Source organism: Pantherophis guttatus, chromosome 3, assembly GCF_059756535.1.
Source record: "Pantherophis guttatus breed Tessera chromosome 3, ASM5975653v1, whole genome shotgun sequence".
Lineage (NCBI taxonomy): Eukaryota > Metazoa > Chordata > Lepidosauria > Squamata > Colubridae > Pantherophis > Pantherophis guttatus.
The window spans coordinates 201,510,079-201,522,597 of record NC_142065.1 but is presented as its reverse complement, the minus strand read 5'-3'; positions in this window follow the sequence as shown (position 1 = coordinate 201,522,597).

Sequence of the window (12,519 nt, the reverse complement as noted above, 5' to 3'; positions counted from 1 at the left end):
GGGCTGTCTGCTAAAATAAAGCCAGGTCATGACACACACTTGAAAGTAAACCAGGAAGCCTGTAATTGTGGAGTCTGTCTGGCAAGAGCAAAGACTGCTTATTCACAAGAAATATGCACGTGTAATGCTTGTAACAATTCTGGGTAGTTTGAAAGCTGATAAAAGTAACAAAGAGTTAGGCAACTTGCAGAGCTCAGCTAAAAGTTAGGAATAGAGATGGCCTGCAGCAAATAAAATGTGTATTAGATAACTCCTGGGGCATTCATTAGCCAAGGCTTAGGAATAGGGACAGCTAGAGACCAATAGAACAAATTGTAGAATTATTACTAAAATGTTTATTAGATGATATTTCTTATTATCCTGCCTTGTCCCACCTTCTTCTTTAGTGAATTTGTATAAAGCTTTCTTAATCCTTTGTTCTTGGTTCTCTTGGCATTCTGGCCAGGAGCCCTTTTCTTTGGGGTACCCTAATATAAAGCAATCAAAACTTGCTCTTCATGTCTGGCATCCTTCATTGGCCTTGGCACCAGGCTCAGACCCGAATTGGGGACAACACAACAGTTAAGCATGAATGCCAGAAGTCTTCCATAACTGATGCAATAGAATATATCAACATGGGAACAACAATTTTATTTATTCATTCATTCATTCATTCATTCATTCATTCATTCATTCATTCATTCATTCATGTCATGTCCCACCTTTATTATTTTTATAAATAATTAAAGACAGTGAACATGCCTAATACTTCTTCCTCCTCTTATTTTCCCTAGGTGTCAAACTCTCATCGTCACAGCATCATCATGTGACGTATCATGACTTTTTTTCCCTTCACTAAACCAGGCATGGGCGTGGCCAGCATGTGACACATCTGGCCCACGGGCCACAAGTTTGACACCCCTGCCCTAGAACAACAATCCTATGAGGTGAATTGGGCTTAGAGAGAATGATTGGCCTAAATTCACCCAGCCAATTTTCATGCCTAAAATGGACTAGAACTCACCATCTCCTGGTGATTGGCCCAAAGTCACCCAGCCAGCTTTCATGCTGAAGGAGGGACCAGAACTCACAGTCTCTTGGTTTCTAAGCCAGCATCTTTATCACTAGAATAATATCAGTTTTTATATCAAAAATGAGTGCAGGGACAGACTGGAATAATTTGGAGATGAATACTGAAATTTTATGTTATAAATACATCAGGAGATGTATTTAGGAGAACATGAATTATGGAAGCATGGCAAATTGCTCGAACTTCCTGATGAGAAGATCTTCTGGCCTCACTTGAAAGGCAATTTTAGACTGGGCTCATTTGGGCTTTGTGATGTTTCCACCCTCCGAAGATAGATATAGGTCTACTAAGATAAGTGTCCTTCTGAATCTTTACCATTGAAACTCCTGCTCCAAATTAATTTAAGAAGCCCCTTGGTTAACACTAAGTTAAAACATTTTTCAAGCATTTTCTTTGACTCATAAATGAAATTCTCTGCCTATTATGCTTTTAATGCTTCTTAGGTTTATGAACTGCTGGAGAGAGAGAGAGACAAAGACAGAGAGAGAGAGAGAGAGAGAGAGAAACACACAGAGAGAGAAACACACACAGAGAGAAAGAGAGATCGAGAAACAGAGAGAAAATGAGAGAGAGAGAGAGAGAGAGAGAGAGAGAGAGAGAGATTACATTGCTTTAGTGTTTACAGGCTTGCTGATTCATTTATTATTCTCTTGCTTTGGATATTTTTGTCAAACAGGCGTTCAGAAAGCAATTTAAAATAAATACACCACAATTCTGCTGAAACCTCCCCATTTCCTATCATACATTTTCCTCCACACTTCTCTATGTATAAGCGATATATTCTATTTCTCTACTGTGATAACAATGGAATGACCTAGCATCTATCAGCTGGGGACATGGTACAAAACGGTACATGGAATGAAATAAAATGGGATGTGAGTTCTCCCAGAACATTAATTTTACTAAGGCTCCTGGCAAACATGGAGCAGAAAAGAGAGGGGATATCTGTTCAATCATCAAAGAATGTTGTGTATTTTCAGAAGGGGGTAAAACATAACAAAAAATCTAACATCTGCTCAGCTACTCAGCCGACATCAATCTATACTGGAAACACCAGACGAAGGATAGGTCTACTTTATCATTCTTACTCTGGATCTAATGGGAAGAGTTTGCTTTACATGGGATAATAAACTCCCCAGCAGATGGCTTGGCTGGAAGTGATATTATGGCTCAATCCAAAATGCAAATCGGCCCCAGGAGTAAACTGGTGTGACGTTTCTCACTAAGACTTTTAGACCGTCCTTTGAAAAGGAAGTTGGAAGCATGCTCTGAAGGTGGTTCAAGGGGACTTTCATTTTTTTTGTCCAGGGATAAGTTGTTTCATTGGGAAAAGGTGAAGCCTGGAAGATGATTACTGACACTCTTGGGTTTATTCAAATTAATTTTATAAGTACCTTGCTAACACAACCTATATTAAAACTGAACATGTGGTTGGAAGACATGTCCATCTGGGTTCAGTTCCAAGTGGGGAGAAAGACACTGGAAACATGGAGACTGCTTGGAAAGATGGTTTAATGGTGGACAGGAGGACCACATGGTTTGAGATCCTGGGCAGTTGAGCACATGGGGGGGGGAGAGAGAGAGAGAGAGAAAGAGAGAGAGAGAGAGAGAATAAATTTTCTGCAATGAGCGTTTTTTTTTTTTCTGGAAATCAGAATTAAACACCAGTTTCTGGCAAAAAAAAAAATCCTTAATTGAAGTCAGATGTTCACAAAATGCTGCAAATGGCTATAAATGTGAGCTGGTTGCTGAGTACCCAAAATGCAATCACATGACTATGGGAGTGGGGGATGGTGGTGGTTGGCTGTCAGAATTTTGAATCCAGGTCATAAGTAGCCCTAGGGAAATCTGTTATAATGGTCACTAAGCAAACAGTCATAAGTCAAGGTAGTTGTGAAATCCAATTTTTTTTACTACCGGTTCTGTGGGTGTGGCTTGGTGGGCGTGGCAGGGGAAGGATACTGCAAATTCTCCATTCCCATCCCACTCCAGGGGGAAGGATGCTGCAAAATCCCCATTCCCTCCCCACTCCTGGGGGAAGGATACTGCAAAAGCCCCATTCCCACTCTGCTCTGGGGCCAGCCAGAGGTGGTATTTGCCGGTTCTCCGAACTACTCAAAATTTCCACTGCCGGTTCTCCAAACTGCTCAAAATTTCCGCTACTGGTTCTCCAGAACCTGTCAGAACCTGCTGGATTTCACCCTTGAGTCAAGGTCTATCTATAATCATGTACATTCCTTGAGCCCTGAAAGATAGTAGATAGAAATGTAATAGATTCAATACGTGAATGGGAGCTTCTGCTTTCTCACTTTTTAGAATATTCCACAATGACTTTACGACTGAGGCATTTCTGAAAAACAAAACAACAGATTAGGAAAATACCGTTTTACGAAAATAAAATTGGAAAGAAACATTTTACGATTCAAAATAAAACTGATTTCCATCATCCAGTGCTTTGGCCCAATTTACGTTCTCCTTCTGTTGAATAACTCTTCATATTCGCAGCAAAGGTAACAACATCCAAACAATTATCATTTAATTTGCCTTCATTCGTGAATTATCATTTAATTTATCTCTTTGATGTCCCAATCAAGCTTTATTCTAGTTTACTATTTAAAAAGCTGGAGGATTGAATGGAATGAAAATGATGTTGTTCGCAGCAAAGAGGTTTTAGGAAGGAATATAGCATATTTGGCACTATTTAATTCTGCCCATCCTGCTCTAGAAATATGTCTCACCCGGTCATTTTTCATTCCAAATGACCACATAGATGTTGTCCATAAAGAGCTATCCATAACCTGGTATTTCAGCTCTTCCAGTGATGCACTTACCATCACCGTGACTGAGTCCATCTGCTTTGGTGTTGGTTGTCCTCTTCTCTTTCTGTCCACCTTTCCCATCATTGGACCTGTCAGGCCTAAACCCAAAAACAACACTATGAAATCCAATGAAGTCCAATTCTTTAGTTGCTTATACTTAATACACTACTGAGCACAAAGAAGCAGGAGCATACATTAAGCTCCAGCTAAGCTAATTAGGGATGCGGTGGCTCAGTGGCTAAGACGCTGAGCTTATTGATTGAAAGGTCGGCAGTTCAGCAGTTCGAATCCCTAGTGCCATGTAACGGGGTGAGCTCATGTTACTTGTCCCAGCTTCTGCCAGCCTAGCAGTTCGAAAGCACATAAAAAATGCAAGTAGAAAAATAGGGACCACCTTTGGTGGGAAGGTAACAGCGTTCCGTGCGCCTTTGGTGTTAAGTCATGCCGGCCACATGACCACGGAGATGTCTTCAGACAGCACTGGCTCTTCGGCTTTGAAACGGAGATGAGCACACACACACCCTAGGGTCAGGAATAACTAGCACATATGTGCGAGGGGAATCTTTACCTTTACCTTTAAGCTAATTTATTGTTCACTCCTATATCCAAGAATCTAGTCAACTAACAGTCAATACTAAATTGGCACTAGATAAGAGTCAACAGAATTCAAGAAGAGTTGGACTTAGACCATTTGTGGGAACCTAACAACTTTAGGCTGATTACTCTCTTGACTCCACCCCCAGGCTCTCCCTTCCCTTCTCCTACATAGAAGGAGCCAGACTAAGGCTATAACCTACTAACCTAATAGATATACCTTGAGAGGCTCTAGGGTGAGCTACCTTGAACCTCTTGCTCCCTTCTCCATCCAGTTCAGGATTGCACATTTCTTGCTTGGACCCCTCTCTGGGAAACCACATCCTCTTGCTCAGATTTCCCCCAGCCATTCCTTCTCCAGTGCACCTTACACCACAAGACCTTGTTCTAGATCTTCACATAAATGTGTCCAAAGTAGAATAATTTGAGCGGAGAGGCAGTCCTCACCACAATTGAGCCCAAAATTTATACTGCTAAGTGAGACAGTTGTCCAGTGAATTTTGCCCTATTTTACAACCTTTCTTGCCACAGTTATTAAGTGAATTGCTGCAGTTGTTAAGTTAGTATCACAGTTGTAAAGCAAATTCTGGCTTCCCCATTGATTTTGCCTGTCAGAAGGTCACAAAGGGAATCACATGTTCCCAGGACAAGCAACCAATAAGAGCCAGTTGCCAAGCATCCACATTTTTATCATGTGACCATGGGGATCAGGAGTGGGTTCTAAAAAATTTTACTACCGGTTCTGTGGGCGTGGCTTATTTTGTGGGCATGGCTTGGTGGGGAGGGGGGGGCTAATGTAACTGGGTGGGCGTGGCCAACTTTTTTTTTTTTAACTTTTAAAAGCATTTTTTTTTTACAACCTTAAGAGGATGCAGAAAAAATGCTTTTAGAAGCCTCTGACAATCAGGCAACTCAGCTAGGATCACCAGAGGCTTTTAAAGGCATTTTTTTCCCTACAACCTCTTCAGCCGAAGAGGTTGTAGAAAAAATGCTTTTCAAAGTAAAAAAAAAATCCTCTGATGAGGTGGGCGGGGTAAGCGAGCAGCGACTGGGCCAGGGACCGGTTCAGGGGCGTGGCCAGCCAATGTTATTACTGGTTCTCCGAACTACTACAAATTTTTACTACCGGTTCTTATGAACCGGTGCGAACTGGGAGCAACCCAGCACTGATGGGGATACTGGAATGGTCATAAGTGTGGAAAACAGTAATAAATAACTTTTTCAGAGCCGTTGTAACTAAATGAATGGTTGTAAGTAAGGACTACCTGTAGTCATTTGTGCCTCTCTTAGAATCTGCTTTTGACTCACTAATTCATAGTATGAAGATTTTAGAGGGGTCTATTAGTTTCAACCAACTACTCAGTGCAGGAATCTAAAGTCAAGCCATCCCTGATAGATCCAGGGACCAGCCTTTGTTTCAACTCATCCAGGGATGGGATAGCCAGCACATCTTCGAGTCAATGTCCCAAAGGTGCTTTTCCAAGAGTTAACTGGACTTTTTGGTTTTTCTTTGAAGACATTTCACTTCTCATCCAGAGCTAAGGAAGCTTCTTGAATGAGAAAGGAAAGGAAGGGAAAACATGTAGATTTTAAACCTGAACTTTTTCTATTAGACATAGTACCAGAAAAATTGCATTAGCAAAATATATATTTAATATTGCATCTATTAATAACACTGAGGATTATATTTGCACAATATTGGAAAAATGAAGACATACCATAAGACAAAGAGATAATTAGGAAGATACTGGATTATTCAGAAATGAGCAAGCCAGTGATGGGATTCAGCCGGTTCGCACCACTTCGGGAGAACCGGTTGTTAACTTTCTGAGCAGTTTGGTGAACTGGTTGTTGGAAGAAATCATTAGGGCCGAGAACTGGTTGTTAAATTACTTGAATCCCACCACTGGAACAGGCTCACATTGAAGATTAAACAGAAAGAAGTTACAGAATATTATCAAACATGGAACTTATTCTACCAGTGGTTGGGAGAAAAAAAGGGAGGTGGGAGATTAAGAATGTAATCTGTACTGCTAAGCAAATAAAATAACCCAGACAACATAATGATTATTAAGCACTAACAAAATGTAAACAATAGAAAATTAATAAAACTTTAAAAAAGAAAAAGAAAGAAAGAAATGGGAGAAAAAAACCACAGGAAGTCCAGTTGCCTCTTAAAAAAGTACTTTTGGGACAACCATGACTTGGATGACTGGAGAATCTCCATAGACATTTTGAGTCAATAGTTCCACCATGAGCTATTCTTTCCAGCAGGAAGGTGTTGCTAACATCCAACTAAAATCTGCTTGCCTGCTAGTTTAAATCCATTATTTCATACCCTGCACTTTGAGTAGGTAAATGACAGGCTTTGGCTCTCCTCCCTGTGAAATCTTCCATTACTATTTGAAAAGTCTTCCTCTTTGAAGATTAAACATTCCCAGACCTTCCATTTTTCTTGACAGGCTACCTCCCTGGTTATCCTTATTGTCCTTCTCTAAACCTGTTTCTGAAATGAGAGGGAAACTGTGGAGCACGTTAGTGGCAATTAAGATAAATAGGCTTCTTTTGATCCATTTTCTAAACTTATCAGTTCTGCAGAAAAACAAAAATGAAACCCAATATAAAGCTGCTGGCACTGACCTCCATATTTTATCATTCCCAGGCCCAATATACAGTTCAGACAGATCTTTTCTTCCGGACTTGCTCAGTTAACTTTAGGAGCACAGCTGTCTTGTGCTAAGAAATGTAGTTAGTGAGGCTTTTCTTCACCTTAATAACTCTGTGACACAAAACCTCCATCTGCTTTATTTCTGCATGCCAAATGCTAAGGCCATAGGAATAATGCCACTTTTTTTTTTCAGGTGCAGTCCACTATATAGAATGAGAAAAGGGCTTGTAATGCAGAAAGTGAGCATTTGCCTTGCCCAGACAAACACAGGCACTAATCCATTCACAGAATTTGAACATATTTGGTAGCAGGTGATGGGGAAAATACAGCTTGGAGATAACAGAGGGTCAATTCTGTTCCGTCAGCAGTGCTAGTTATTAACCGAACAGAAGACAAATTGTTATTTTATGTCAGGTAGCTATTTGGAAGCCTGTTTCAAATTAAAACGAAAGTTGAGACCTGTAGCAGACCAACTGAAAAAGAAGATTAAATGTTATTGGCATCTTCTTGCAGCTGGCTTGTAAATGAAAAGGTGAAAAGGTTACCATCACTTACACACTAATGCCCACATACACATCTGCAGATCTACACATCAGTGGTGGGTTTCAAAAATTTGTACTACCGGTTCTGCGGGTGTGGCTTGGTGGGCATGGCATGGTTTGGTGGGTGTGGCTTGGTGGGCGTGGCAGGGGAAGGATACTGTAAAATCTCCATTCCCTCCCCAATCCAGGGGAAGGTTACTGCAAAATCCTCATTTCCTCCCGATCAGCTGGGATTTGAGAAGCAGAGAATAGATGGGGGTGGGGCCAGTCAGAATTTTTACTACCGGTTCTCTGAACTACTCAAAATTTCCGCTACCGGTTCTCCAGAACTGGTCGGAACCTGCTGAAACCCACCTCTGCTACACATGTAAGGCAGTTCTATTGTTTATTTATTGTTACTGTGGAGATCTCAAAACCTTTGACGATGATGATGATGATGATGATGATGATGATGATGATGATGATGATGATATCCATTCAATCATATCTGATGAAGGACTAGGGACGACATGTTAGCAGTGTTCCAATATTTGAGGGGCTGCCACAAGGAAGAGGGAGGGGTCAACTTGTTTTTCAAAGCACCAGAAGGCAAGACAAGAAACAATGGATGGAAACTAATCAAGAAGAGAAGCAACTTTGAACTAAGGAGAAATTTCCTGAGAGTTAGAACAATTAGCCAGTGGAATGGCTTGCCTCCAGAAGTTGTGGGTGCTTCATCACTGGGGATTTTTAAGAAGAGACTAGACAGCCATTTCTCTGGAATGGTATGAGGTCTCCTGCTTGAGTAGGAGGTTGGATTAGAATACCTCCAAAGTCCCTTCCAACGCTGTTATTCTGATGTTATCGATTCAGTTATGACCAACTCTTGACGAGTCTATGGACCAGGTCTCTCTACATCTTCCAATCTTGAACTACTTCTTTGAGTTGTTCTGTGCTCTGGTTAATGTCAGCTTTGAGGGCATTCAGCCACCGTGTTCTTTGGTGCCCTGGTTTCCTTTTAACTTTCAACCATAATTGCTTTCTCCAGTGAATTCACCAAAATATGACATCAAGAGTAAATAAAACACAATTTTGCACCCTAGCAAAATAGGCACTTCATTTTAGAACCTTGCATTAAAAATCAGAGCTCATTCTGGTTTAATGGGAACCTGCCTTGGGTAGAGAATAAAATGAATCACATTTTAGATTAACCCATAGCAGCACTTAGCTGCTCTTAACTCATCTCAAAAAAAAAAAAAAAAAAAAAAAAAGGTAATCAGATTTCAACCAGGTTAATATTGAATGAGAAATTATTAGCAAAATCCCAGGGCTGCAAGCTAAATGAAGAGCCTTGGTAGTACAGTGGTCTAAGGCACCCTGTTATTAAGCTGGTTACTAAGACCAGATGCCTGCAATTACTGCAGGTTCAAATCTCGCCAAGGCTCAAGGTTGACTCAGCCTTCCATCCTTTCTAAGGTAGGTAAAATGAGGACCCAGTTTGTGGGGGCAATAAGCTGACTTTGTATAAATATACAAAAGAATGAAGGCTATTGCTTAGCGCATTGTAAGCCGCCCTGAGTCTCTGGAGAAGGGCGGCATATAAATCAAATTTTTTTAAAAAAATGGCAAGGTGGAAAATCCACCCAGAATAAAGCAGTAACCCTGTTGCTGAGCAAACTTGACGGGTTTGTGTAGTCACCAGGAGTCAAGCTGGCTTGTTCATGTGTTCACTGTTTAGGAAGACTGCTTAACAGCTGGTTCACAAATTAATTGGCAAATGTATTATTACAACAGCTTCTTGGTGCCCATTATCCAAAGAGTTCTATTCCACTGCGGGGGCTATCAGAAAAATTATGTTACTTTCCAAGTTTGGGTTTCTGGATAGGGCAGGCTTGGTTGCTCCCTGAGGTTCTCCCCGTGTTTCTACACTATTGGAGCAATGTACAAAAGAGGGACAAAGAAGTGGTTCACATCTGCAAGGAGCTGTGAATTTAGTCCTAATTAGACCCAGTTGAGGGATTGTGTCAATTTATATTTTAAATGAACTGTGATCTGCATCTCCTGGTTTACACCATTGATTTGTTGTGTGTGTTTGAGGTCACACCTCTTCAAAGTCTATGCTACATCAAAATGCATAGAGTAGCCCTCACTTAATGATTGGTTGCATTAGCAACCATGCAAAGTTACGATGGACCCCACCACCATCACCAAAAGTGACTTACAACTCATTTCTGGAGTACCAATGGCTGCACGCACATTGTGATGACCCAGGGCAAGGCAGGGAGGCAACACAGTCAGCTGATAGTACAAAATGTCCCTTTATTGAATAAAATAAATAAAATAAAATATTGCTCCAACTTTCCCCCAAACGCTCCCACATTTATGGCAAGTCCCGGAGCAAAGCGCTCTCTGTCTCTCTCTCTCACACACACACACCTCCAGCAGCCTCTGGCTGCAAGTAGTCCAGCAAAACACTGTTAGCACAACTGCTTCAAAGCCAGAAGTCCAGCAGAGCAAGTCAATAAGTCTAGGAAGCAAAGGAACAAGGCAATTAGTCCAGGAAGCAAGAAATAAGGCAAGAAGTCCAGGAAACTCCAAACATGGGCAATGACACACAAAACTCCATGAATTCAGTGTTGAATGCCCCTCCCCCCACATTGTCTCCTTAAGTTTCAGTCCCCAGGTGTGCCTTGTGAAGAGGGGCGGAGTGCTCTCCTCCTGAGTTGTCGGGTCAGTCTGTGCTGTTCTCGCCCTCTCTCCACTCTCCGTGCTCGAGGATCAGGAGGGGGTGGTCCTTGCTCATCGCCTGAGCTCCATCGCTCTTCTTCTCCACTGCCTGCCCTCTCTCAGTCATCCTGCCCCTGTTTCTCCCTGCTGGCAAGCCATCTCAAGCCCAAGGGGCCCGGGGCTGCCTCATCCTGCTCCTACCTACATTTCTCCGAAGTCAAAGAGGCCGTCCCCTCCATCAGCCCCAGCTCCAGCTCATCCTCCTCCGCGGATTCAGGCTCCAATGGGGGCATGAAAGACATCCCATGGTCATAGGACATTTTGGCCACTTGGCAACTGACTCACGTTTATGGCTGGTTGCAGTGTTCCATGGTCACATGACCACAATTTACAGTGGGAGCAATTTTTTTTGCTAGTTTCCCATCTTTGGGGCCAATTTCAAGCAAAAAAAAAAACATCCATAGGAATATATGTATTTGTGTAACAACTGTCACAAAATTGTTCTAAAATCTGATATAGTCATATGGGTGTCTTGACTAATGACCGCCATCACTTTCAGCAGAAATTCCAGAGTCTATGGTGGTCATAAGTCGAGGACTACCTATATAATAATATTAAAATGCATATTTTTTCTGAAAAAAAATATTTTGATTTGCCTCCATTGAAAGAAATGGGCTTTTGAAACACTTGCCTTGCAAAGAGCAGTGCTCAAAATGTAAGTGCAAAAATATATCTAAATATAGATTTTTAGATTGTTTGAAATAAGGACATTAAACACAGAAAAGGAATATAAAGTGCTTATGAATGGGCACATGAAAAACTAAGGACCAGAATTAGCATTTATCCCACTTTAGGGTAAGAAGAAGAAAATGAATTAAGTATCAAGCTCAAAGATTTATTAACAGTTTCAGGGGTTTAGATATATTCCATCTATTTCTAATGCAGGTCTAATAATAATGACTTATCTAGCACAGGAGTCAGATTTAATCATTTCGTGAAAGTGCTAGCTGTATAAATATCATCATTACTTATTGATTTATTCATCATTCATCTTGTGACACAGCATGATTTGAAATTCTGAAATTTTGGCCATGAAAAGGAAGCCCCTTCTGAAATTCACTGGAAGCTGCTTTCTGTTAGAAAGAAAAGCTAAGAAATCTAGAGTTAGGTAGTTTATGTGCATGCCGGAATAAAGAGAAGAATATTGCACAGATTAATGTAAATTATAGCAGATTAGATTGTAACAGAATGTGTGTATTTTCCACCTCCTTAAATCTGTCAATAGGAAGAGGAAAAAACAGTGGTGGGATTCAAGTAACTTAACAACCGGTTCTATGTCCTAATGATTTCTTCCAACAACCAGTTTGCCAAACTGCTCAGAAAGTTAACAACCGGTTCTCCCGAAGTGGTGAGAACTGGCTGAATCCCACCACTGGGAAAAACCCTTGTGGATAAATGGGTGGGTGGGTGGATGGGCGGGTGGATGGATGGATGGATGGGTGGGTGGGTGGATGGATGGATGGATAGGGAAATAGGCTCTCTAGATAGGTAGATAGGAGGCAGAATACAAGATAGGTAGAGAGATGGGTAGGTAGGTAGGTAGATAGGTTCTCTAGGTAAGAAGATAGAATAGGTAGACCACCTCACCCCTATTACAGGGGTGAAATCCAGCAGGTTATGACAGATTCTGGAGAACTGGTAGCAGAAATTTTGAGTAGTTCGGAAAACTGGCAAATGCCACCTCTGGCTGGTCCCAGAGTGGGGTGGGAATGGGGATTTTGCAGTATCTTTCCCCTGGAATTGGGGTGGAAATGGAGATTTTGCAGTATCCTTCCCCTGCCACGCCCACCAAGCCACGCCCACCAAGCCACACCACGCCCACCAAGCCACGCCCACAGAACCGGTAGTAAAAAAATTTGGATCTCACCACTGCCCTATTACATCAACCTAGCACACCAGGACTGGAAGGCAAGGTATGTTACATGTCCCATCAATTATGAATTGTCATCTGGTAGGACCATGAAAAAGGACCTTCTCAAGGGTGGCCCCTTATGGAAAATCATTCCTCCTGAGATATTGTTGCCCCCCCCCCCAACCTGCTGCTTTCCTGAAAGGCTCTAC